We start from the raw sequence: 26393 nt of genomic DNA on the forward strand, positions 1-26393 counted from the left end.
ATTGCTTTTTCCCCCCTTTTGCTTCAATCACCATCTCCTGCATGGTATGTTTGGTACTTGTCACCCTAAATTTTACATAGCTGCTATGACTTAACATTTAACTGCTAATGGCATTTAACACCACTCTTAGTATTTAAAGAGTACTTTGTCCAGAATGAGTAATAATTTGTGCTGCTAATGCAAACCCTCCAGGTTGGATCTTGATGTAATTTTGTAACAAATTCGAACCTGTAGTGGTATTTTAATACCTGTAAGCAGACTCTGTAGTCACTTTCTTTAAGTCTTTAGATTGACAGAAAAGAGTAGAAATAACTAGATTAATAGGATATGAAAAACTTAGAATAATTAAAACTCTCATTGTATATACAAAGAGGAGCTTCACAGTGTGATTTTGCAAATAAGGTGAGGAGCTTCACAGTATGACTTTGCAAATTAGGCCCGGTCCTGGGGCCCTTTGTGCTGATAAGGTGGACCTGGGATGCTCTGTGTGCCAATAAGAAGACACTCGTATGCGAACATCTGTGCCTTGAGATAGGAAAACTGGATCTGTCCTGTTTTATGGCTTGGAAGAAACTCAAGACACAACTGAGTCTGTGCGAAGAGTGAAGGTGAAAAGTTCAGAGTGAGGGAGACTACTAAGCCTTCATCCTCAACGACCCCCATGACCACCACCAGGAGACAGTGCACAAGCACAAATGGGAGGAAACTTATGTTAATGACTTCTCTTTAGACTAATTATCCTAACCCAACCCAGTAATTAACCCTAACCCAATGATTCTTGGGCATCTATTGAATATGTATGAATGTATAGTTTAAATCACACATGCACAAATAAGTCGGGGCAGCAGGTGCTTTTGGAATTATCCACCCTGATGCCTGCTGGTGAATTAACTATACCTGCTTTATAACCTATCCCGAGTTAAAAAGTTTTAATTCCACACATCAAGATCAGCTTCCCACAATATAGTTGTTTTCAGAACCTCTTTTGCCAGGAATCACCTGGACATGTCTCTGGGTGATCAGTGGCAACCTTCAGTCACCGCAGTGGTTTGACCCATATGGCTGAGGCATGACTGAGCTCTGTGGCTGCAACCCTGGCCTCACTAGGGTCTTGGGAGACAACTGGGGAAAGACAGGGCTGCAGCGGGTAAAGGGCTGGAACGCGGCTGCCTGTATGAAACACTGTCGGGCGCTAGGGCGGCGATGGCTCCTCAGCAAGATGAGAGGGGTAGCAGCGCACGTGCTTGCTTTTTAGGCGGGAAAATGCACTTCGCATGCGCGGTGGCAAGTGGGTGGGCTCGGGGGGCAGCTGCTCCGCCTTCTCCATCATTTAAAGGGACAGAGCTCTCTTTCGGTTTGTTGCCCTACTCGCCTCCTCAGAGCCGGGGGAGGGCGAGTCTTAACTGCATGAGCTCTGGCCAGTTTGCGCCCTTTCTCGCCGCGCTGGCGACAGAGCAGATCTGGAGTGCTTCGGTTATTCTCGGCAGGTTCCGGAGCCATGAGTCTCCTCCTCCGCGTTTCTGCTCCCCGCCCCTTTAGCCCTTCGGCTTTCTCCGCCGCCCGTTCGACTATCTCCGCCCACAGTTCGGATAAGGCCGTTAAGTTCCGCCACCACTTCGGCAACTTCCGCCGGTTCGGTCGGAAATGGCCGAAGACGTGAGAGATCCAGCGGTTTAGGGCAGAAGACCGGCCGGCTTCTCGGAACAAACCAACTGTGTCCGGACCGGGGGGGGGGGGGGGGAGCAGGGGAGGGCGGACGGAGGGGGAAGACAAGGCAGCGGCTATGGCTCCCCCCCCAGCCACTGGCGGCGAGCGGCGCGGCGGGCGCCGGGACCGCGGCTCCGCCAGGAGGGTGAAGTGAGGGCGCCAAGAGGTAGGGTGGACCGTACCACGTACGGGGGTGGGGGAGCGACTCGCGGCGGTAACACCCACCGCCACCCCCGAGGGAGCTGGTGGGGCCGGGTGAGTGACGGGAGTGGTACGGTCCGAAGGAAGCCCCCTGAGGCGGCGGTGCGGGGAGGCCCGGCTCGGGCGTCCCTGAGGGGCAGGCCGGGGGGTAGGGTCCCTTACAACGTGAGAGGCGTTGTGGGGGTCTCACAGGGAGACGGACGCTGCGGGGAGAGGGTCCCTAGACTTCTGGGGACCCTCCCGGCGGGAGGGCTGCGACGGCACCTGGCGCCCAGGCGCTGCTGACAGGCTCCAGCCTTCCCGCCTGCCCCCTGCCCTCTCCCGCCTCTTTCAACTAACTCTGCGAGGGGCCGGGGCGCAGGCGGCCCAGAGTCCCCCTCGTCCCCTCTCCCCTGGCTGTCTGCGACATCTCCTCCCCTTCGGGGGGACGTCGCCTACCGCCCCGGGGCCGGGGCCGCCCTGTTCCTCCCACTCTGAGGCCGGTTTCGGTACGGGGGGCTTGAGGCCTAGCGCCTGGTCCGGCTTCGAGGGGCACCAGAAGCGCTGATCCCGCTGCGCTTGTCGCCGTCTCGCAGGGTTGTCCCACCTCTTGGAAACTTGATAAAGCCCTTGCCGCTGCCTCTGGCAGCGAGTTTCCCTGGAATGGTGTGTGCTCCCTGTTGCTCTTGCTGGGGTTTTGCCTTTGCGAGATGGTAAGGATAGAAACGACAAGGCTGCTGTCTCTCCGGACTGCTCAGTGTTTCTGGTATGCTCGTATTGCTGTCCTGGGAATTGTTTGCTGAAGTTGAGGTTCATGTTATGTTTTTTATCCCCAGCTGTTTTCCCCACGTGAGGTCTCTTCTTGCTCAAAAACATAGGGGTCTTCAATCAAAAATTTCACCAGTGCGGGGTTAATACGTTGCTGCTGAGTGCCTAACACCCCAGAGCAAACCAATTTGTAGCCTGGATATGCTGGAAATGGTTAAAATTGTCGTAAGGATTCACAATGATGCCGAGAAGCACTTAGATATGCTGTTCTGTTGCTCTGTGTGTTAAAATCCGAACACTGAGTGTCAATGACTAGTTTCTGATCTCTTACTGCTTATGCGTGTGCCTGATAAATTGTATGTGCTGATATTCCAATATGATAGCTCGGCTTTAAAATGTCTTAGGTTTCCATGCTGCAAGTCTAGCATTGGCATGAAGATTAAGTAACTTTGTTTCCTGAGAGGAGGGTTACATGCAAGTGATTATCTTACAGATATTTCTGTTTTCATGGAGAAATCAGATAGTAAGGTTCTTGGAACAGGGGGTGTGTTTTGTATGTTGTTGGGTTTTATCAAATCTTAAGCTAGTTTTTATGCAGATGTAGCATCAGAAATGAAGTGCAGTCTGATTATGTAGTGATGGGAAGGGAGAAGTGTTCTCCCCCTGACAAATCCCTTAACTTTCATGTACTATCTGAGAGTCCAGTTGTTATATGCAGCTTTATCTGTATTCACGCATGGCTTTGGGATGCCGCCTCTTTTCAGTTTTTCATTCCAGAAATGGGAGTTTGCATCTGTTCAGCTTGGTGTTAAGAGATTCAGGAGCAGCGGTGATTGACTGTCTTCATTTGAGCACAGTACAGCCAAATTCTTCTGGCAGCTCAGTTGTGGTACAGATAGTTCTTGAACTTCTTGATATCTTGTTGCAGAAGTAAAGTCCAAAACAGTTTTCTTGAATTCTTCAAGTGGAGACTGTTGACTCTCATGTTTGTTTGCATGTGAGGATAGATTTTGGCAGTTGTCAAGTCAGAGCAAAAGCAGGAAATACACAAAACAAGAAAAACATGATTGTTGAATTGCCTTCACTTAGGCTGTTTCTCAGTGATATATGGCAAAAATTGGAGGGCTGTTTGTGTGCTGTTCAGATGGGATGGGAAAGATCATCATTGTCATGTTCCCTTGAATATTTGTAATGTGGATCTCTCTGGGACTGTTCAGCTGATGAATTGAATGTTGATGCATTCCCAGGGCTTGCTGGCATATATGGAGCCAGAGCCCGTCCATGACTATTATGTCTTGAAATGCCATGATACACCATCTGAAGTTTTTAGTCTTCCCCCCCCGCCCCCATCTGGCTGTGTGTATTTGTTTCAATCTCTGCTGCCTGGTTTTTCTCCTTGTTGTTTGACTCCTATCACCTCTCCCAGTTGCCTTTGCAGTTTTCCCAGGGCATTCCTCCCCCTGCCCACAGTAATGATTTCACTGGGGTGGGAAATGCAGCTACCCACATGTTAGCTGTTTGAAGCCAAGATCACAGCAGTCGAATGTGAATTGGTTACTAGTCCAGAGGCAATTTTGCTGCTTTGGAAACCCCACAAAAACATTGAATGGGAAGGGACCTCCTGATCATTGGATGTCATCTCCTGATGGGCAGATAGGTTTTCCCAGTGCTCGCTGTCTCACTTCTCTAGCTGTGTCTGTGCTAAACACCCGTTTGTTCGGGCAGGAACAAACTGAACATTTTGAAGCAATTCCTGACCATGAGGTTTTAACCCAGGGTGGAATTTTTGCCGTTACTGTAACAAGTGAATCCTAACCCACACTGGGATTCCTATGTCTTAACCACCCAACAAGCAAAATATGTGGGGGTTTTGTTCGCTGCCGTGTGAAAAAGGCAAGTGATACTCATAGGCATATTAAGATAGCACCATCTCAGTATAGACAGGTGTATCTCTCCTTGTATGTGGCTAGGCAGTTGGGGAAGCATTCACATGGGATATGGGGGATGCAGCTGGAACTTCCAGTTGTCTCATCTAACCTGTGCTGACACAGGCTGGGCTAAAGCTAGCATGCATATGCTTGCAGTTCCGGAGTTGCAATTTAGACATATCCTCAAAAGCGAAGAGCCTGTAGTTTTCTTCTTGAAGAACAGTTGAAAGTACTGTTTACTGGGGATTGTCGTGGTTGAGTTTGGCTCCTGCAGCTTAGACGGCTGTTTGTCAGATGCAGATGATGTTGGTGCATGCTGTCTGGGAAGAGGTGCAAAGCCACTTTGAGGTTTTGGGGTTTGGTAGGAAGGATAAAGACAGAAACATGCACAGCTCCGTGGCTTGGAGCTTACTGATCCCTGGATTGTCTGGGTGTAGGAAGCCTTGAGCGCTGGCCAACCAGGTAAATTGATGTTATTACACAGCACTTGCAGGGCCAGTTTTGAAGTGCAAATTGAAATCCCATTTTTGTGAAATCATTGCTGTTAGTTAATTGATGTCTGTTACCAGCAAGAACAGTTTAGCGGACTGGCTAATCCATCACAAATGGATTTGAAAGGACTTTTTGTAGCTTCTGCGTTGACTTGCTGGTCATTCCCTACAAGACTGTAGCAATTTTAAAGCAAATTCCAGTTTTTTACATTTTTTTTTTTTATTTAGTGTTTACTGAGGAAGTTTACGATACTGAGTCTTTAATATAAGATGCATGTAGGTGTGCTGTGCTCCCTCTGCTGGCATCTGCCCCTGCTAACTCCTGGTGAGTGGACATCAGTTTCTCAGAGCTGTGTTGATGTAACCGGTAACAAACTACAAAGTGATCTGGCCCTTATTGATAAAATCAAGTGAAATACAGAAAATCCAGGCTTATAAATCAAACAAATTGGTCTTTTATGTTTGTTGGGCAGGAGGGAACCCTAAATCTCCAAACTAACAGGTTGTAGCCACTAATTGGATGTAAAGGAGTTGTTTTGTGGTTTTTTTGTTGGTGTTTGGTTGGGAGGGGGTGTTTTGGTTTTTGTTTTTTTTCTTTAAGGTGTGTGTTTCAATGAGTGTCAGAAATTCTGCCCTTACGGTCAGTTTCTTAAATGGTTTGGATCTGGTTGCCTGGAGTTGAGGGGGTCTGCCTATTCCCACCCCCCACCCCCCACCCCCAATGAATTTTGGTGCATTTGCCAATGGCTGCCTGAGAGTCGTATCAGAACATGGGATTAACCCATGAGCATTGATAAACCCTCTCAAGTTTCTTCTAATACAAAATAAGGTTTCCTACTGCACAAGTAACATTTTTATTTCCTTTTTTTTGTGTACAGTTTCTAGTTGATTAGCCTTTTTTTCTTTCTTGTTTCATAAAATGCTTTCTTTTATGATTCAAAATACTTGCAGGTATGTTCTTACCTGACTTTCTTCTTAGGGATAGCGGCAGTGCAGGTAGCCTGAGGTTTGTTTCTATTGCTGTTGTGTTTTGGTACGAGTATTGCTGTGCTGAAGTGTATATTCTGACGTCCGACTCAGTCGGATGAGCTTTCTTACTGTTTTGTGTTAGCCTTTCTGTGTAACATGAAAGGATTGTGGAGCTATGTAGTCATCTCAAATCTACACTGGTATGTTGGTCATCTGTGGATTCATTTGGAAGTGAATTATATTTATTTGAAAGCCAAAATGCCATGGAGCAGGAAATATTTGTTCTATGCGTTTGTTGCCTTCCTTAAGGCACGCTTCTTGACAGGCTGAGTACTTTTTAGGTCCAGTCAAATAGATGGTTAATTCAGGTTTGGTAACTTAATGTGGACATTGGGTCCTCTGCTTATATAAAGGCAGTACAATCAAAACCATCAACACCCTCCATTATGTTGTCCCATCAACGTGTCTCAATTTTCAACGTAAGATAAGCTTTTCTTTTCCCCATCCCATATGTACCCCACCTTCTGGGTCCAGATTTGAATGTGATGGAATTAAGCACGTCACTGAGTGTGGGAAAGACTTCTTTCTTTTCCTCCCTTGATTAAATGCCTCCGCATCATATGTAATGCAGGAGTGCATCAGGATGAAAATGGAATTTGTACATGTCTTTTAGTGTTTCTATTATTGGGTGTGAGGAAGTAATTACACTGCAGGTCTGCTCTGTGTAGGCACTTAGTGGGAAGTGATGTGTTCTGGATTGTGTTGGTGTTGAGTGGAGTATATGCTGTGGAGTACTGCTGACATGCAGATGATGCCTGGAAAAGGTTGGCATGAAAGCGTTGGAGCTTGTGACAAGAAGAGCTGCCAAATGAGTGGGGAGCCTCAGAGCTGAGAGCAGAACCTAAACATATAGAGCAATGGTGTGAGCTGCTTTCTAAGGGGTCTATAAAGTCTAGCAGAACAGTCCTGAATTTGCTATATGGGAGGGCTTTCTGTCTGCAGGGAAACTTGTAAGGATCTGCAAATAAAATCACTGGAAACCTTTGATATTGGTGGAGTAGTAACATCAAAGTTGTGATGTGTAACCAGCAGGTGGGCAGAAGACAGGACAGCATGATCCTGTTCTCTCTGGCCAGCAAAGTACCTCTAAATGAAGAGGACATGTGGTACGGGAGCCCACTGGCTCACAGAAATGCATTGTACATCTGATAGTATATGTCGGTGAATAGGTTAACATTGTTCTCAGATTATTAATAAAGATAGCAGCCCCATAGCAAATGGGAAGGGAAAAAAAAACACACAACCCATGCATTGTTTAGGTAAGATATTTCTTTCCTTAGGCATCTCTCCTGGGAAGACCTTGGTACTTGTAAATGAATCTGCCGCCTACCTTGTGTACCTTCATTTTAATGTGGGGATTGAGGAGGAGCCAGCTATCGGAAAACCAGCCAGAAATGGATGCATTGGAAAGTTGCCACTAATTACTGTGGCGTCTGACAATTAGCTGTTGTTAAGACTTTCCTTGCAAGTTCTCAACCCTGCATCAGGAAACAAAACCAAGGACCTGGAGAAAGGCAGGAGCTGTCCGTGTAATACTCTTGAGTGGTTATTATTTCGTTGATCTTACTAAAAGCAGAACATAGAGTTGATTCTAATGTGGCTCCTTTCTAGCGGAGCAGGTAGGATTTGATGGACCCCGAAGCTCTTGGTTTTTTGCTGTTGAGTGCTGTTGTAGTCTGCAAACTTCTTATGGCTCTTACCCATAAAAGAAGTTTGAGGCTACCTTTCTTCACGGGAAAGCTGTAAATCCGTATCATCTGCAAAGTGTTATTGTCAATACTAATCTTAGGATTCTTCACAAAAGTTAATGAAAATAATAATAAAATAATTCAAAGAAATCTTGCAGTTGGTTTCTCACATTTGTGCCCAGGGTCTTGTGACTTTGTTTTTATTTTGTGGCGGTGATGAATAGCACCAAGCCTTTTGTAAGTGTCTCAAGGGTGTAGTTAGTTAGGAGTAATGATTGGGCTGGAGCTGGCAGGTATCTCAAGGCTTTTGTAACAGCAGCTAATTTCCTCCCCAGCCCTCAAGAATCAGACCAGCTTTTCCCCCAGAAATGGCTTTTATGTTGTTTGGGACGATGATGATTTTGATTAGAAAGGCCAGGCAACAAAGGAGATGTCAGGGAAGATGTTTTTGCATCAGTTGAATGTCTGTCTTAGTGAGCTTGTGTTTTGGACGACCTTTCTGAGGCAGCAAGGCCCAGTGCATCTTCTGGAGTAGTTTATACAAGTATGTCCCAGGCTTTGCACCAACTTGCGTCTCTGTATAATTCCATTGACTTGGAAGGAGTGACAGGTAATCTCTAGGCGGATCTCAAGTCTGTTTTAATATGCATCTCTGATCTATAATACATGCGCAGACACGGTGATCCTTTTGGTTACCACTGAAAGCAGCTATATCTGGGAGAGAAAGTAGCAGCTGTTTGACAAATGTAATAGAGTGGTATTATAAAAAGAACTGAGGTGAATTTCCTCTTCTTAAGGCTGATTAAAGCAAAAGCAGTATTGCAAATGTTTCTTGTGAGTTCAATGCTGATTTGCAGGGATGTCTTGCTTGGACACTTTGCTGTCCCTGTGCCTATTCTTAGCCTGTTTACCAAATGCTGCTGTGTGTGTATCGAGGGAGCTCTGTGTTGACTCATACTGTGTTCAGATTATTGGTATGTTTATGTGGAGCCTTTTGGGGAGAAAGGGGATTATACCCAAGGCCTTCTGTCAGCTTCCCCTGCTTCTGTGCTTCATAAATCTTCGGGAAATAGAGGTTAATGTTTCCGTAATATCAGAGTGTATCGCAGAGCTTCTGTGATGTTGGGAAGTACAGCCCAGTACCTGTTGACACTGACCTTTGGATTGGAGATTTGTGATATGGTTGAACTCATTTCATAGCTTGCTGCTGGAAGGGATGGCCTTGGTCCCTTTCCCTCGCTCAGCTCTGCAGTCCCTGTCATTTATATGATGCCTCAGTGAAGAGATTAATTTTGATAATCTATTAGCAAACTGCTTGTAGGATTTTTTGGGGGAGGTAGGGGGTTCTCTTAGCAACTTCCCCCCTCATCCTACTGCTAGGTACCCCTTCTCCCCTTTTCTTACAGTTAGTTTACTGTCCTAATATTCCTGCATTAGGATACTCCTGTCTTGAGTCCAGCCTGGCTTTCCCAGGATGTGAGAGATGAGCATTGGCAGTGCCCGAGGAGGAGACCCATTCACTTGGCAGGGGACAGGGAATGTCTTTGTCTTGTGATATTTTTACCCATCTCTGGTACTCTTGAATTTTGCTGCCCCAAGGCCATGAGGGATAGGTGCCTGGTAGAAGGTAACTTGTTTCCCTTACTCAGAAGGCAAAACGAGAGGCAGAGCAGCGAGAAGCTGGGCTTGCTGCTCTTCTGGTGCTGGAGGGAATGGTTGGGATGTGTACCTGCCACTTAGGGAGGACAATGCCTGTATGTACTTGACCCCTTCCCCTGGCAGCAGTAGGAGTGGTGGAGCATTGCAGGGCTTGGGCAGATAAAGAATAGGTAGTGGGACAGTGACACAGCTGCTGTGCTGTGTTTGAGGTCTGTTCCAGTGCTGTTTTGTCTTTACTGCAAATCTAGAATCTGCTTAGGACCAGTGAGGATAATTTAATGAAGCAGGGGTAGTTGTTATAAATGAACACGCTGAATGGACAAGAATAGTTTGCTTTTGGATATGACTATGAAGGTCACTAGAATAGGATGCTCATTTTTCAGTTCCTGCATGCTGCTGGGTGAAACCGAGGTTTGTGCTGACACAGTTCCCGTTAATGGGGACTGGAGTTGCACAGCAAGAAGAAAATGCCCCATTTTGAAGGCTGCTCGGTAGTGAGACAACTGGAAAGACATGCAGTATTGGTACAAATATTTTCAGACCTTGGCACATCTTTTCATTGACTTTGAGTGACTTTTTATTCTGAGGCCTTCTTACTATGACTTCTGCTTTTCTGTCATAAGAAGTGAAATTAATAATCTCCTTATTTCCCATACATGGGAAGGAATGTCTTCATTCTGGCCTGAGATTAATAGTAGATGAGATTTGTTTTGGGAACTGTGTTATGTAAAAGCAGAGGGAGAGGAAGAGGAAACAAACAGTTGTGTAGCCTGCTCGCTTTGAAAAGCAGTTTTAATGCTTCGTTGGTATTCATATAATTATTTAGCTGGCTGTGCGATCCTTGGAATTATTACCTTTTGCAAGTAATAACTAGAGCAGTAAAGATATCTTGTTAAATTGAAAAAAAGAATTGGCATATGTTGTTTTCAGTATTGCATTGTAGTAATTGTTTGAAATGACCTTTTGGAATCTCTGAGAGAAAATTTGTTTGCTTGACTTTCTCCCAGATCAGCTCCTGGCTATCTTGATATAGAGCAGAACTGAGTTGGTTTGGGTTTCTTTTAATTGCGTTCTGACAGCAAAACCTATTCTTCTGTGTGCATTACAGTTCTGGCATTTTTAAAGGTTAAGCTGTCTTTAACAGGACTTCTGCAGTTGTAGTTTTTTGAAACTTTGCAGGGGGTGGGGTTTTGGTTGGTTGGGTGAGGTATTTTGGAGGGGTTTGTTGTGTGGTGGGTTGGGGTTTTTTTGAGTGTGTGTTTTTTTTTGTTTGTTGGTGTTTTGTTTTTTTTTTAGCTAGAATTGCTTGTCCTTGGTGTTATTTCTAAATAATGCTTTATGCATTTATTAATCTAAGGAGGAAATTCTCACTGTATTTTTGAATGTCTAGAGGTGTGATGATGAAAGGCCTGTGGTTTGTTGTTGCATTTTGTTTGGGGTTTTGGATTGTTTTTTGGGGTTTTGTTTGGTTTTTAGTTTTTTTTAGTTTGGTGTGGTGGTGGGTTTTTGTGTGTGTGTTTTTTTTTTTTAACTTTAAGAAGTTGTAATGTAATTAGGTCATAGAACCTTGGCAGGTTTAGGGTGGGGGGGGAAAAAGCTCACTTTTTTTTACCAAAAAAAAATTTAGTAAAAGTACTGTGAAATAATATCACTCCTTGATGTCACTGGCTTGTAGTCACAGCCCACTGTGTGTTTGGTATGTAGGGAAAGGTCAAGCATCTGGGGGCCTTGCTCTACATAAACTGTGTGCCTGTGTGAAATCTGTTCTTCTTGAGGATGAGACCAATGGATCTTCGTTTTACTCTTTAGAAATTCTCTCCTGGCATTCTTCCTTTTTCCTCTCTAAAATTTGACAGCTCTTGAGATCGAAGGGTCAGATAAACAGATTGTGTGAAATCTCTCGGATCAGCTCAGCATTTGAGTTTTCACATGAGAGCCCATTGCACTGTGTGTTTTCCAAAGCTGTACTTGAGAGGCTGTGAGAGCCTGGTCCTTCAAATACACCAAAGAAAACTCTGAAACAAGCGTCAAAGAGCAGGTGCTGCAAAATTAGGGTTCTGCCAATTGTTGAGAAACAATATTGGACTGATGGAGATCTGTGTCTCTCAAGGGAAAATAAGTCTCCAAAATGAGTGTCCAAGCTGGAACAAGAGAACAGACACCAAAAATACTCCAGTAGCTCAGTTTGCAGCTGGTCCTTCCCTGTCTCTCTGTCTGATCCATTAAGCCAGCATGGTATCTAGAAGAGCTGAAATGCTGGGGTTATTTGGATAGATGACAGAAACAAGTGTAAGAATCAAATGGGACCCAACCGCATGTCTCCTTAGATCCACATTGAACTGGAGCTGGGTGAGCCGAAGGGTATGTGATATCAAGCCAGGCTGGGTTTTGCACATCATAACTTGAAAATGTAGGCTTTTCATCCTTTAATCTGAATAGACAAACCTAAGGGGCACTCTGTTTCCTGCTAGATTCCAGATAAGATCATCTACTGTTTGAACTTGCAAAGCAGCTGAAGTGTGTGCTTCCCTGCTTGCAAGGCTCCTGCAGAAAGTTTGATCCACCCCTTCATTTTGTTGAGTCTGTTAGGAATGAGTGATGTTCCTCAAGCTGTGAACACAAGAATGGTTTAGCTTTACAAAAAAAAAAAAAAAAAAAAAAAATATCCCCTGCAAACAGATGATGTAATGCCCAAGCTGTATGTTTAAACAGTAGCTAATTTGCCTGGGGATAAACAAGAGTGAAATCTGTCAGGCTTTCTAATTCCCAGATGCTGCAGAGCTTTGTTCTTTGTCTTTTCAAATGAAGGATACCTAGGTGTCCACTGCTGTCAGTGTGATTTCCTTGGGCTTTTGTAGCTGAAAAGTTTGTCCAGGGGTGTGAGAAAACATTGCTATAAGCCTTTATATGTATCCTTTTGTTTTTAAGTTCTACTCTGCAACTGAATTAAAACAAAAACCATCCCTTTGGTGAGCTGCAGCACAGCAAAACAGGGTTTCTTCTGAATTTGGATCTTGTGTCTTTGCAGGCGCCTTCCTTTTGCCAAACAAAATTAGTTCCCTGCAAGGTCCAGGAACACTGGGGAGGCTCCATGCTCTGCAGCTGGTTTGGGCTGCATGTGGACTGTTCACTGGGTGTTTGAACTCTCCTCTCCCAGATAGTTATGTACAAAACAAGGAACACTTAGTTTTTGCTCATGTAGCTTTGGTTTTTTATGAGCAGCTTTCTCTCCTGGTAGCAGCTCTGACCTGTGTAATGCTTTGCATCTGCTGACAGGAGGGCACTTAACTGTGGTTGGTTGTGTAAGAGGGAGGTTTGTATCAACACTTCCCCCCATTCCCCTGGGATGGTCTGTTTCTTGGGATTTTTCACTGACCTATTCCTTTAATCTTCAATTTTGGCACCATTTCCCAGGGCTTCTCTAAGCAAAGAACTTTGCCAGCTAGCAAGATGGACCAGTGCATGCAGCAGGTTTAGAGAGATCCGGAAGCTTTAATATCTCTGTGATGATAGAGGAGGGAAGAAGATGCTATCATGAGAAATTGAAGTGGCAGTTAAAGGAATAGCTTCTATCTTCTCTAGCTTTTTATATTGAAAAGCAAAAAATCTCTGTCTTCGAAGTTGGAGCAGATTTGTATTAAAAGTTAACACAATCTGGAGTAAACCTATTTCTTTGCAATGTCATTAACCAACCTGGCATGCTGGGTGGTTTCAGCAGTTTTTCTTCCTCTAAACAGTGCTGGCAGAAAGCTCTGAGAGCGAGTCGCGCTGACGCTGCACTTGGTCTGGAGATGTTGTTGTGAAAAACAGTCGCTTTGGGAGAGATCACATCTGTGAAGAGATGTTGCTGACTCACAGCATCGATATCTGCTGGGATGTGCTTGTTCCAAACAACTGGATTTCAGAAGCTTATAAAATCACAGAAAGGGGTGGGAAGCTGAGAGGCTGTCCTGCAGTTGATGGTATCTTATTTTTTCCATGTTTTCTGTTGAAAACTAAGAGTAGAAGGAGTGGGCCCGTTGCAGTTTATAGTGAAGTTGTGCTTGATCTGTTCCGTTTATTGTTATTTTATTCCTCACACTCTGCTTGCTGACTTGACTTCCTGCTCTTTGGCATTACTTTCACATAAATCCTTTTCCTCAGAATTTCCTTGTTCTCTGCCAGCTGTGTAGCAGCTGTGAAGATAACAGAAAACCTTAACTGCTCAGAGAGCTTGGTTTATTGATGGAGACTGGATTTAGCTGGAGCTTCATGTATGGGCTGAACTGCCCTATAGCTAGCAGTGATGGGGCTGTGTTGAGAAACTGGATTGGTGCAGACAACGGGCCTTTTGTTTGATCGCCTTAGCAACCCTGCCCGTGAAAGATGAGATGTTCTCACTCGCCATCCTGTTGTTAGCAGGAAGGCTGGTTGTTGCTCATGAAGCAGGCCTGGTTTGGAGGGCTGATCTCAGGAGACAGTGGCCTTTCCATTCCCTTAACCCCTTTTTTTGATAACAGGAGGTCTCCAACCAGAAGAACTCTGTGGTTATTTAGTGTTTGTCCCCCAAATCCCAAGCAGTGTGTCCTGCTGTCTCTCATCCGTTGCTATATCTGCTTCTGTGGGCACAATGCACTGAATTTGAATAAACTGTAGTCCTTGCTAAATATCTGTCAAATATTGACTTAGTTTGTAGCGTGAGCTGACTGAGCTGAAATTAATGGTGTAATTCTAGCTTGTTTGGCGTGTGTCTATAGGCAGTTTCATTACAGATGGTGGAGGAAATTAACATCTTTCTTCCCCTTGCGATGGTGTCAAGGTAAGAGAAGCCTCGGGCTTATAATGGCAGTAAGGAAAGACTTGGCAGAGACATGGGGGGGGGGAGTGTTTGTAAAGATGTTATTTGAGGGTGATAAAAACTCTTCCTAATGAGTGAGGTCATAAGACAAGACAAAATTGAGGAGTTGTTGTTAATTGTGTGCTATTGCAGATGTCTTGAAATGATCTCCTGCGTTCTGGTCCATTACCATGCCCGTGGGATAATTTCTCTTAATCTGTTGAAAATGAGATCCCAAAAAATGAGACAATCTGGCTGGCTGAGATTGTGGTGTAGATCAGCAGACACAGTGCTGATATCTGCCAGCTTCATGTGTTCTGGGATGCTTTACCCTCTGTACAGATAAGGGTATCTAGAAAGAGACTGGCATCTCCTTGCCATGGATTGAGGAGATAGGAAGAACTCTGTGCTTTGGAGATGTTACTGCAAATGGCAAAGCACTGATGCCTCCAAGCAGGCTAAGAAGTGGAGATGCAAAGAGGTGTCTGAAGTCGTAAGTCATCTGAACGAGCTGATAGCAGAACTGGAGCTAAAACATACAACTTCCCTCATGTTTCTGAGCTGTCATGCAGCCTGTCCTTTGAACTCCTGGGAAGCTTATGGGGTTTTAAGGTTACTTTTGAGAGTTTTATTGCTGGCAGAAATGAATCTTGGGATTCAAAACAATAAAGATGCAGCTTCAGCACCCGTCCTGCTTGAGTGACTGCAGGGATCTCACTGCTGGTCCTGTGAATGTGGTGGAAGCTTATGTGAATGGTGAGCTCATGAGGGTTTGTTTGTTTAAGACACCTCTTTTTCTCCTAACCTCCATCCCACCCCCACCCCCAGCTTTTTGCTGCAGTTTTGATGCAGGCAGGAAGATCTCCATTGTAGCTTTCAGCTTTGTGTGAGCTTTACGCCTACAATTCATCAGTTCCTAGCTGATCTTCAGTATGAGAGCAAATGTAATGCAGCAAATTCATTATATGCTAAAATATTTATTGTATTACTGTAGAGGTCACTGATGGCAATGAAGGCTCAGCACGATACAGTCCTGAATTTTCCAAAGATGGTATCTGTCACCACTCTCATTTGAGAGCAGCGTCTCTTCAGGTACCTGGAATAACTTATCCTTGGCACATGCTCTTTGAGGTATGTGCTTGGATCTTCTGTAGGTCAATAAATAGCTGTTATACTGCACCTGAAAGTTAACAACTGTATTTAATTTTGTTGTGTGTACTTCCACAGGCAAGCATGAGGGGTAGAGCTGGAAAGGAGTCTTAATTTAATCTTGTACTTTTTTTTTTGCTTGATTTAAGTAATTTGCAGAGTGATAAATAAAATTTCTGTGATCTTATTTCTATTAAGATTACAGTAATCTAGAGTTGTTATTAATGCTGAAGGGCATTTTTTTGCTCCTACATGTGTGGGAGTGAATTACTTGTTGCATAACATGATTTGGAAAGATAGCAATGAAAAGGCTTCTCAGCAACAAGGTGGGCTGTGTCTTGCCTTCCCCTGAACCACAAAATGAAGTATCATTTAACAAATGGGTTTGTGAGGAACCTCTCAAACCATTCCCACAGGTGCATGAGTGGTGGTGCATGACTGTTCCCTGTTGGAGGGCCCTGAATGATGTAGGATATGACTGACCCATTTGCTGGTAGTTTAAGCATCTGGCTAGGATTTAGTTATTCAGCCAGCAGGTAACCAATACCTTCTTATAACGGCATGTCTTTAAGCAACAGTTAGGTGATTGGATGCTGAGGAGCATTTTGGAGCCTGGCCTTGCAAATACAGCTTGTTAATTGAAATTAACACTTGCTGTCAAGGCTGCCATTTTAAGTTCTGTCTGGCCTCCTAACGGTATTCCAGTCTCTCTGGCTTCTTGGTGACCACAGATGAAGCACTGACTGCAGTCTGTCTCTGATCCTCGCTTTGTTAGATGGGACTGCAGTTTGTCTGCCAAGCAGCGGCTGCTGGCATGCACGTTTGTCACCTGTGGGCACTCCTCTTGCTATGATGGGCTCTTTCCTCGTTGCACCAGGAGTTTTGTTAATTGGAAGTGAGCGCTGAAGGGGCTGTGTTTATTGTTTGGTGTCACGAGTAAGCTCGTTGCCTGAGTGTGCATTTCAGGCAGCTGCATGAGGTTCAACAGCTTTGTCTGTCATGATCAGACAGATCTCTAGATAATCTAGCAAATCTCTTGATTACGAGGGTGGAAAATAATATGCTTTAATTTACAGATGTTGCTGCACAAAAAGTGCTTCTGTGAATTCTCTGAATGGCAATATCTGGGTGTGTTTGGCATCCTCAGTTTCTGAGTACATCCATTTTCGGCACATATCCTGAATTTCTGCATACTTTTCTGGACAGAGTATGCAGTTGCATGCATGTGTAACATGGACTGCTGTTTTAAAGATGAGCAGACTATTAATAATTTTTCAGTAGCATTTTGAGCCAGGTTAAGGGATTACATTGAGTCAAGAGTCCTTGAAATTTATGGTAAAAAAAGTGAAGGATGGTAGGGCTGTTTCCTTATGTCTGATTTTACAGGCAGGGTTGAAAAAGGAAAGGGGATGAAGTGTATTTTGAATTAGATTGTCTAAACACCTTTTCCTTCTCTCCCTTAAGAAGTTTTACACAAACTTGAAACCATTTTCCAGTGTCTGTACCTCTATGAGTAGTGGAAGGGGGAAAGAGATGCAGTAGGCACTCATATAGCACATCTGCAGCTCATGGAGGCTGTTTTGGTGAGGGCACACCAGCAGCAGGAGTGTTGCAGATGTTTGTGAAGGGTGCTGAAGTATTTTCTCCTTTTGGGTACATAAGCTGTCTTGGTTACAGACTGACTGATAGATACGTAGAAGATTAGGAAGTGTTTTCACAAACCCTTCAAACTGTGGTAAGCTGGAAAAATGAGGCACTGTGATCTCTCCCTCCTGGCTGTGTGGCAGACCAGTTTGGAAAGTGATCAGATTGAATCTAAGCTTTCTTCTTGTTTTTGAAATTAGTTGTAACCTCAGCTTGCTGTGCAGCCACACCGAGCTTTTGCTGGGACAAGGAAGAGGAGAGGTGATGAGAGGATAGAAACACTCTGGTTTTGGTTTGAAGAACTAAGGAATCTAGTTTGAAGAACTGATGAAGACTCTCCTCTGGAGATGCTTAAAACCTGCCTGGACGTGATCCTGTGCAGCCTGCTGGAGGAGAACCTGCTTTAGCAAGGGGCTGGACTAGATGATCTCCAGAGGTCACTTCCAACCCTGGCCATTCTGTGATTCTGCAATTTATGGTGTTAGTGTCTTTGTTATTTAAGGTGAGGGCTGCGTTTGAGTGGGAGACATTTAGGTTGGGATTCTTTTGTAACAGATCCAGTTGTCTACAAAGTTGTTTCTCTTTTGGGTTTTTTTGTTGTTTTTTTTTTTTTCTTTCTTTCTATGAGGTCTGCTTTATAGTCAGCAGAGAAAAACAACCATTTCTGTAGCACACTCATCTTGTACTAAGTAGACATCTTGAACTAATGAAGTTTTATGCACCCCAGAAGTGTCTGCTGCTTTTGCTGGCTGTAGACAGTCAGACCAGCTAGTGTAGGTGTAATGTTGCAGTTGGCCATAACTGATTACCATCTTATTGAATGAGAAGTGGCTTGCACAAGGCCAGACCTTGGCTGTTGAGTCCTTTTGGAGACTGTACAAGCTCCTCGTAGTTGCAGCTCCTTCTGAGAAGGAAGGAGCTGCTATGTCACTGTGATTATACCATGTGGTAGCGTGTCGGAGGTTTCAAGTACGTTTCTGGCCATTTTAGTGAGAGTCATCATGTGATGGTTCAAATATCAATAAGAGAGTGGAAGGGCTTTGTGTCACTCTCCTGACCCTGGAAGATTGGCCAGTTTGTCAGCTGTGATCCATCCGTGAGGGAAAGGTCCAGCTGGATGGGGTGATGTCCTGGAGGGGCCTTGCTGCACTAGCAAAGGAGGGAATGAGGTAGTGCAAAGGGTCTTTTTCCCTGTGATTTTTCTATCTGATTGGATGTGCATTGGTGGAGGAAATCACACCAAAACCGACCACAGGGCTTTTTGTTTTAACTCTCTAACTTGAGCCTAGATCATACAAAGCAAACCCTCTGAGCCCATGAAGGGGGTTTTGTGAAGGAATAAAGCTTATTGTCAGCTGCGGTGTTCAGACCCTTGGGAAATTGTGACCATTGTCTGGGCTATTATTGCTTAATAAAAGCTTTGCATTTCCTCATTCAGGGTCTTGAAAATCTGGTTCTGTGCTTTTAAAAATAACTCAGCATGAGCCACAATTGGGAGCATTCACAGAGGAAATTCTTCACCCATTTAAAACAAAGTGAAGGGAGGGGAAAAAAGCCCTCCTTAAAGTGCTTTTACTTGTCCGTGAAGAGTGAGTGTGTCTGAGCAGCCCTTCCGCTATCTGGAGGAAGCACAGTGGGGTGAGAGCCTGATTCCGCTCCTGCTGAAGGCTTGTTTGCCTGCAGCCTTCAAGGATTTGGGGTCCAGTACTATTCCAGCTGGGGAACCTGGGCTGGTTCTGGACCAGACACATTGAATGTATCCTCCTGGGATGGAGAGGATGGTGTACCTCTTGTGGATGATCATCACTGGGCAGGTGCGTGGACTAGCAGTCCCTGATGGGCTTGATGCATTTTGTGCTTGATGCAAAAGTCAGGAAAATGTTTTTCTTTCTGCTTGTAATAGAGGCCACTCCAGAAAGGGTGACGTTAGGCAAACTGAAACACAGTCACGTGCTGAAGGATGTGCAGTATTTAGGGCACCCACTTCTGCAGGCTCTGCACTGGCTTTGGGGTGCTGCCTCGGTGCAGACACTGCTGCAGGCTATGATGGGGTCACTAGTGGGGGGCAGAAACAGAGTCAGCACTTGAAATGGAGCCAGCATGTATTACAGCTGGCCTCACTGCTGTTGGGATGTTGGGCAGGGGAGTTTTGGTTTTTTTGAACTAACCAGCGGTGGGGTGGGGAGGAGGTGGGGGGGGTTAAGGGCTCTGCAGTGTGCGTCAGCCTTGGCGTTGGCTTATCTGTAGTTTTTGCTGTTCCTGAGTACTTCTGTGAGGTTGTCATCCTGCACAGAAGTCCATGAACTATTTTGCAAATCGAGTTTTGGAGGCTTGTTTCTTTCTGTATGTGTGTTCTTGGGTTTGTTTTCCTCCTTGTGTGGAAATAATTATATTGCTTGTTTCTTATGTTTTGGCTTTGACTATGAGGAGGAATGTATTCAGTTTTTTTTTGTGTGGTGGTGATGGTGGTGCGTTTTCCTTCTACAGCAAGCAGCGCACTTTCTGCTGTTAAAATATTCTGGACAGCAGTTGCTGCCCATGTACAGCACAGAAATGTGTGTTTAGTGGTTGCAAGGCATGCTTGCTCTGGGTGCGCCTTCTTGTTTTGTTCAGTGCAAGTGTCCATGTATATGATTGGCCATAATTTATCATTGCCATTAAGCTAGGGAGGTACCGCTTACATTAGTAATTTCTGCTTTGTGTGGGCCAGAATTATATACATGGACTCTTGATTTTGAAACAAGTTTTCTCTTGGAGCAGCATATTTCTTGCAGGATAGAGGCTAGAGTGAGGAGGGAGCTGCCTGGGATGACACTGGGCTATAGCAATGCCGTAGAAGACGCTTGGTAGTTAAGAGGTTGATGCCTGGGATATCAGCTCAGTTTTACCACTGAGACAGGAAATTAATTTAGGCAGAATATGAGTCTTCTGTGCCTCAGTTTCTCCACTGGAAAATGAATACAGCATGACTTGCCTTTTTACTGCACTGGACAGCTTGTGAACTCTTCAAACTCTATGTAATAGAAGTCAGAAAACAGCCCAACAGGAGTATTGGAGAAATACCTTAACTGCAAGGTGTGGTGAGATCCTGGCGCAGGAGAGTGGTGAAAACCCTAGTTTAGTGCTGGTGTGTTTCCAAGAAGTGTTCAAGCAAACGCTGCGATGCCTTAGGTATGGTATGCTGCAAAGTCCAGCATTAGTTGGACCTTTTGCCTACAGGCAGTGCTGAAAGCAGTTTCTTTTCCTTGGAAAGAAGGATACAGTTTGTGAGTGTTCATTAGGAGCAAGCAGGAGTTACTACAGGAGACAGCAAGAGGGAGGAAGAGCGTCTGTGATATACACAGACATATGCGATGCAGGAGAATGGGGACGAGGCACAGCCCTGCAGTAGCTGAATTCTGTCACACCTTTGTGTGAATTGGTATTACTTGAAATTTTCTAGGTCATGTGCACCATTAAAATTATTTCCTTGCCTGTGTTTGGAGAATCTGCTGTGCCTATTTTCGTTTATATCCATGTGACTGATCCAGGGCCATATGTTAAGAATATAACTGCTTTTTCTTTTTTTCTTTTTTTTTTTTTTTAACCGTTGGTGTCTAAATATATCTAATAAAAATGCAGACTGGAGCTCTTTAATGAGGTGATAAGTCATTCCTGCCTCTCTTTTTTTTAAGACAAAACTACCTCACACACTGGTTTCTTTTTGTATGGACTTCTGCTTTGCATTTCTACACGTTTGTCATAGCATGAAGACTCTCACAAAAGGCAGTAAGAAAAGACTGCTGAACAGACCGTTTTGGTGGGCATAAACCTGAACTCTTGCAAAGGGAAAACCCTGAGCCTTAGCGGGGGAAGCCACGCTGCGTGTGAGTGCATGTGATGAAAGTGTTTTGGGGAAAAATAAAAAATATAGTGCCAAGTGAATTTAGCATGGTCTTGAAATTTACAGCTACGAACAGGAGCCATTAGGAAGCATTTTGCAAGGGGAAATATTTCAAATTTCAAATTGTAAAATTGAAAAATTTAAGTGATTGCTGGAAGTTTCTGCCACCCAGAAGAAAATCTTTATATTGCTGGCACGTAACTTCTTGGTTAAGTCAGTGGTCCCGGTTGTACACAGGAGTGTGCGAGTGGTGGCTGGGATGCGTGTGGCGTGGCTGGGCACCGATGTATGGATATGCCATTTCTGATTTTTGAATCTTCAGTTCTGGGAGGAAGTAGCTTTGCTACAGGAACAGCTCTGGTTTACAAGCACATTGCTGCGCACACTGCTACAGCAAGTGTACCGTGGTTGTGGTTTGACAGCTGATGTTGGAACATGACTGCTAAATCAGATTATGTTTGTGCATGGTGGCTGGGTGTGAAATCCTGGGTGGCTGAGTGGCACTGCCACTGACGCACCACTGTGTGGTTGCACAGTGTGTTTTCTGGAGCAGCAGAGTTGTCTCCCCAAGTTGCTCTGCCTGACTGCTGGTTTGCACCCCAGTGCTGCTACTCGCCACTTCTGCCAGGACATCTGTTCATGGGCTTGTACTGTGAACTGCATTGCTGAAATGTCCAAAATGGGGAAAAGAGAAGATGTGCTTCTTTTGGAAGGGCTTCCTTTTCTCACTGCTCACAGGTTGATCCTGCGTGTGGTCAGTGTGCTGACAAGCACCAAGAAGTTGGGGCCCCAGTCTGCTTTTGCTCGAAAAGGCTCACCGTGTGGCTACACACCAAGACTTGCTTCACCAGGCTTGTAGAGGAGGAGAGGGAGAAGGCAGCTTTAGCAATTCCAAATCATGATCGAGGACTGAAAGCCAGCATTTTGGTGCATGAAACAATAGATCTGTGAGTAATTGTTTAACCTCAAAGTATGTCAGAACAGCTGAAAAAGAAATTGATGAGTATTCTGAAAGGCTGGCCCACATGAAAAGTTTCTGAGAGAAGGTCATCAGGGTTGTGTTTTTTAATTTAATGACTGCTTTTGATGGGCAGTCAAACTCTACTAACCAGATTTTTCAGGGCCTTGTGTAATAGGAGGTACTTTGTTTACAGGCTGCACATTCACTCACAGACATTGAGACAATGATAAATAATTTAATTACAGGTAGCCAAAGAAGTCAGCCAGGTGCCTGCTGGGCTGTGTTGTCTCTCTGGCTTCCCAGCTTTGCATGTTCTCTCACTGGCTAATTCACAAAATCCATCCGTTTGCAGAAATGGTCTCTCGGTTTTTTATGTTAATGAGCAAGGTTCTGCTCGATGATTATTCCTGTAGTATGCACTTTCCAAACATACAATGAGCTGTGCTCTTCACCCATGTAACGAGCATGTATATAGCTGTATTGTTAATTAGTTGCATCCCTCCAAGGACATGTGCTCCTCTTAGGAATGGTAGTTTTGGTGTTCAGCTGTTTGTGGTAGTTAAAGCAAGTCCCCTCTGAGACTTACTTGCAGACTGGTGCTGTAGCCAGGTTGTCATATCTCTGGCCTTTGTTTTGATCATTAGTTTCTCCTTTGTGCATTCTACTTACTAAATAGTGCCGTTTCTAATATTAGTTGATTTCAGATTTGCCATTAATACCTTGTTTTAATTAGTGCCAACAAAGCACCTGACTTGATAGGTGCTCCAGGCAGGGGTCAGCATTTAAGAGTTCTTCAAAAAACCTTTTACACTACAAGAATGGTGCTCCTTGTGCTGATTTTATATCTCCGCCTCCTAATAACCACCCTGTCATAACACCTTTTTCCTCTGACTTACACAAACAACTCTATTTCGCATTTTCAGGGGGAAGCTTCTCCTTGGAAGTGCTGTTCGTTCTGCCAAGTCCACCTGGGGCTTTATTACTGCTCTGGTTGAATATCCTTGCTGATGAGATGCTCCCATTGTGGGTGAAATATCTCTGAGAGATATCCTCTCTCTGTAGCTTGGTAGAAGAACATTTTCTCTCTTGTTTTGACACAGAGGGCAATAGCATGGAAGAAGATGAGAAGATGATACTTTTTTGCTGTATAGGTAAATAATATGACTGTAAAAGAAAACAAAGTTGAACTTTAATTTTTGTATGTATTTGGGATGAAAAAGCAGCATGGGTTCAGCAGGTCTTTCCAGAAGAGGAGGGTTGTTCTCAAATAGGTATGCTTTGTCCCTAGCTTTACGTTTTCAGTATCATCCAGAAAAACTCTTGGTTTTGCCATTTGATTATAATTTGCATTTAGATTGGCTGCCTGAAGGGGAGTCACTTCCAAGGGGAGAGATGGGGCTTTATAGCTTGCGTCTGTTGCAGATCTGGCTGAAAGTAATGGCATTTACATAAAAACCATTAGCTCTGTTATTGATAAACATGAAAGGTATCCATTTCATTTAATTTTCTGATGAGGAGTCTTTAATAAAAGCATACAATAGCCCTGCAGTAGTAACATTCCTGCTTCCCATCCCTCCTTACTGACCTCTTGTTGTTTTAAGGGCAAGTTTTGATTGGGATTTTGTCGGCAGGGTGATGTGGTAGGGAGTTATATGGCGTTATTTCTATTCCAATTTACTGAAGTAGCCAGTTGTCTTGGTGCATCGTAGAGAATTATTTAATGCTCATCTTAAGAGGTGTGTCTATTAATTGAACAGGGATTTAATGTTTCCCTGAAGAATAATTGGTCTCTGTGTGATTTATACTAACATGTATGTCTAGCAACGGATTTTCCTTTTGTCTGCATCCCAGTGCAGTTCTATGGGTAATCTTTTGCTTAATCAAAATGGGTTTAAGCAGAAGTGCAGTGGCTCCTTATTAAGGGGATAAAGTGTGTTGAAACAACCAATCTATTAAAAGACCTTCTTTGGTGCATGCTGGATCTCAGCCCATCTAACCCTTCAGGGCTGTGTCTTGATCAAGTTGTTCTTGTGGCCAGTGAGGAAGAACTTGTTTTCCTGTGTAATGCTCTTGGCCACGTGTGTAATGGTGCATTGGTGATCAGGATGTGTCACAAAGAGCTGTTTCATTGTCTCTGTAGTAAATGGTTTTGTGTAGCTGTTGCTGTTAGTCTCTATATAAATATCTTGCTTTACTGTTGGCTTGGATCAGGTCTGACTTTCTTCAGAGCCTCCAGAGGCAGCTGGTACCATAGCTGTTTTTGAGTATCACAGCATTTGCTTGAGAGACCTTGTTGTGAGCTTTGCAGGCTCTTTCAGTTCTTGACCTCAGTGTCAGGGGTGTGTGTGTCTGTGTCTGTTTTGCATTGCTTAGCTGAACTAATTTTTGATTAAAAAAAAAATAAATTTTTTTGGTCACTTTGTCTGTATTTACAACTTTTTTTCCTTCTCTAATAGGCTCCAGACAAATAAGTAGAGAGCTGGGTACAGAAGAGGGACAGATTCCCGTTTTCCAGTTGATCACCTTGTACAGTGAGTACCTTAATATTTCAAGAACAAGATTTTTCTGTAGGGCCTAATGGCTTAAAATTGACTTCACTGGGGTGCAGTGTTAGGTCTGCATGCTTGGACAGTGTTGTCCTAGAAAGACAAGCTTCCTTGGCTTTTGGTGTTTTGGGAGGAGCATGCTCCAGCTTCTCTTAGTGGTAAATTTTATATATATCCTGCTTCCAGTAGTGTGCACATTTCAGGAGAGTGGAGAGCTGATGTGGCTTCCCGTGCTGCAGAGTGGAGGAGGCTGTAGGGTCAGGAGAGCGAAGGTTCACCTCCTCTCTTCCAGCTTTGTTGGAGGTGTTGAACTTGGTGAGGAGGACGGGTGAGGAGCCTGCCATGACACATGTAGGGGTTACTCATAAAGCTGTGCTGTGAAATCAGGCAAATGAGGCTTGGCTTGACTTGTGGGCTGGAAAGGGTAAGAAAAAAAGAGCTGGAAAGTGTTGCCTAGTTCATGGGAAGGATTGCAGGTTTTCTCTGAAAGTGGAGGAGAAAATTGTTATTTCATGGGGGATTTTTACACATTAAAATATCTTGCATGCATGATAATGGGCTGTAATAATGAGTATGCTTTATGTCTACAAAATACTTGTAAACTTGCTACTTGTGAGGGACTTTAGCTAGTAAGTGCTGGTTAATTGGAACATCTTGGCCCATCTGATGCAATGGCATAGCCAGACTGAAATAGTTAACTGCATACTGTAGGTGTCCGCCAGCCAGGAGGACACTCTACTTTTGGTTGTAAAATACAGGCGCAGACACAACAGGTGAGTGTGGGAGCTGTACCAGTTGACTGAGACCATTGCCCAATTAAGTTTATTATAACAGTCCTAGCAGGCGACTGCCCTAAGGATAACATGGGATGATGAATTTTAAAACTGAGGGTGTTTGTTAATGAAAGACAAGGACAAAATAACACACTGAAACTGCATTGTGTCATCAGGTTGGCTTAAATACATCTTGGGAGCAGGGCAGAGAATTCCTGCGCTTCTGTGGGAGAAGGGGAAAAACAAGCTTATGTATTTGTAGCTTCCTGACTTCTCCTGTATCTGACCAGTATAATGTGACATGCAGGATGTCCTTGGTTCAGATGTTCTATTCCTACATGTTACAGCATTGATTTAGCTTGTTATACTCCTGGATTCAGGACAGTCTTTTTACCCTCCTTCTGTAATGTGCCAAACGCAGTGGGGACTCTCTTCTTGGCTGGTACATAGCTACTGTAACAAACACGGTGGTGAATAATAAAACTGGGAGTAGCATAGAGGTCATGTGAAGAACAAATGATGCCGTTATTGACCAATGGTGCCATCATGCCATGGTCTTAATCGACAGATCTAATCCCAATGTGCGTTTAGAGTCAGATCTGCTGACTTCAGTAGCTAAAATAAGTCAATACCATTGAATTTTCTTTCTCCTTGCATATCTTACGTAGAACATAGTAAGTTGCAGCCTGACAGCTGTGCAGTCTGCAGAAGGCCACAGGGCTGCGTAGACTTCCCCGAGGGCATAATTTGGCCTGCAGAACATTTATTATGGCTGGTGTCATGTGCAGCAGGCTCAGCATTGACCATCAGAAGCTGTTACACATTTGTGGGCCTGAAAGCTGGAGGAATGATACAGAAGGCAAGGATTTCAGGTTTGGAGTCCTTTTGTAGGGCAAAAGACTGTGATTAAAGCAAGAAGACTATGTGTATGAATTTAGGTCAGTAGGAGATAACTGAGCGAAGGGCTGTTCTTGGCAGAGACATGGAACAGAGGAGATGCTGGAAACACAGTCTGCCTGTGATTGCTGTGGAATAGAGTGGGAAAATAACCTGTTTCAGGGGAGTCCTTACCAAGTCATTCTGATGCAAGACTGTCTCTGTGGCCCTAAATAGCTAAATAACTGGGCTGTGACTGGAATATAAAAATATTTTCAGGAGACTCATCTTCAAG

At 44.2% G+C, this 26393-nt stretch overlaps 1 protein-coding gene across 13 annotated transcripts in view; it reads left to right on the forward strand.

The window, feature by feature from the left end:
• The first annotated feature begins 1604 nt into the window (after positions 1 to 1604).
• EXTL3 (exostosin like glycosyltransferase 3) overlaps positions 1605 to 26393 on the forward strand; it is a 130783-nt gene continuing 105994 nt past the window's right edge. For 8 of the 13 annotated variants that reach the window (XM_055809956.1, XM_055809967.1, XM_055809962.1 and 5 more), the window contains exons 1-2: positions 1605 to 1873; positions 24360 to 24434. The gene's annotated coding sequence lies outside the window, so the exon portion shown is untranslated. Of the gene's footprint in view, positions 1874 to 18690; positions 18874 to 24359; positions 24435 to 26393 lie in introns of those variants that run through there. The other 5 variants (XM_055809960.1, XM_055809961.1, XM_055809965.1 and 2 more) reach the window with 2 other exon arrangements.

Source organism: Falco peregrinus, chromosome 7 (genome assembly GCF_023634155.1).
Source record: "Falco peregrinus isolate bFalPer1 chromosome 7, bFalPer1.pri, whole genome shotgun sequence".
Lineage (NCBI taxonomy): Eukaryota > Metazoa > Chordata > Aves > Falconiformes > Falconidae > Falco > Falco peregrinus.